General features: G+C 38.4%; 1 protein-coding gene across 2 annotated transcripts in view; it reads left to right on the top strand.

Moving 5' to 3' along the window:
- The window catches only part of RASGRP1 (RAS guanyl releasing protein 1), a 37,060-nt gene that overhangs the window by 13,390 nt on the left and 22,744 nt on the right, over window positions 1–926 (top strand). The gene's annotated exons all lie outside the window — the stretch shown is intronic.

Genomic DNA, 926 nt, shown 5'->3' on the forward strand with positions numbered 1-926 from the left:
TTTTTGCCTTTGTCTGGAAATGATCTATATTGAGCATTTTTGAGAAGCTGTATATTCTTAATAGTATGTGTGCACATATCTATTGGGCTTCCAAATTAAGCATAAACTGAACTGCTTTCCTGCTTAAACAGGAGCTGGTGGATGGAGCTTCTGGCAGAACACCAAGTTTTGTCAAAGGATGAAAATTGATACAGGCCTCTGTGTGCAAGGCCTAAAATAATTTTACTCTTCCTGAAGACACTCAAAGAGTACAAAATGCCAGATACTAAAGGCCTGAATAAGTATTTATTCTTGATGTCCTAGCCTTCCTCTGCAAATTTCCCACTTCTCTAGCTGAATAACTTGCTGGTTTGCCCTCAGTGCTCATTCTGTAATACCTAGGCAGTTTATATCTCCAAAGGATTCTTTCACTAAAGGAGTGAAATTATGTGTGAATGCAAACAAGGAACACATAAACTTTGGTTCATGCTGTAAAACTGAGAACTTGTAACATAAGCCAAAAGGCAGATCAAGAACTTCCTGTTACTTGGGGTCTATACTGCTCTCCTATATGGGGCTGTAGGACAGGCAGACTTTCCCCTTGCCCATATCACTGAAGGGGGATACATTTGATATCTTCCTGTATAAGGGCATGGAAATTCTCGCCTAGTAACTGCTGTGGGTTATCTTGTTTTGCAAATGGGCTAAGTTTAACGTTGGTGATGTGCAAGTTAAAGTGCCTTCTCCCTGCCTTCTCTAGCAATAAATGCCATTTCTTATGCTGCAAATCTCCTGTTTCACATCCCTCTTCCATTTTGCTGTATTGTGCTTTGCTTCTGTATCTTGTTCCTGCTATTGCTTTTTAAAGAGATAACTACATTTATCCCCTTAGAGGTTAATCTATTAAAAATTATTCAAAAAAGATACATTTTCTTTTGTGTTTGAAA

Source organism: Corvus brachyrhynchos, unplaced genomic scaffold (assembly GCF_000691975.1).
Source record: "Corvus brachyrhynchos isolate BGI_N302 unplaced genomic scaffold, ASM69197v1 scaffold115, whole genome shotgun sequence".
NCBI classification, from domain to species: domain Eukaryota; kingdom Metazoa; phylum Chordata; class Aves; order Passeriformes; family Corvidae; genus Corvus; species Corvus brachyrhynchos.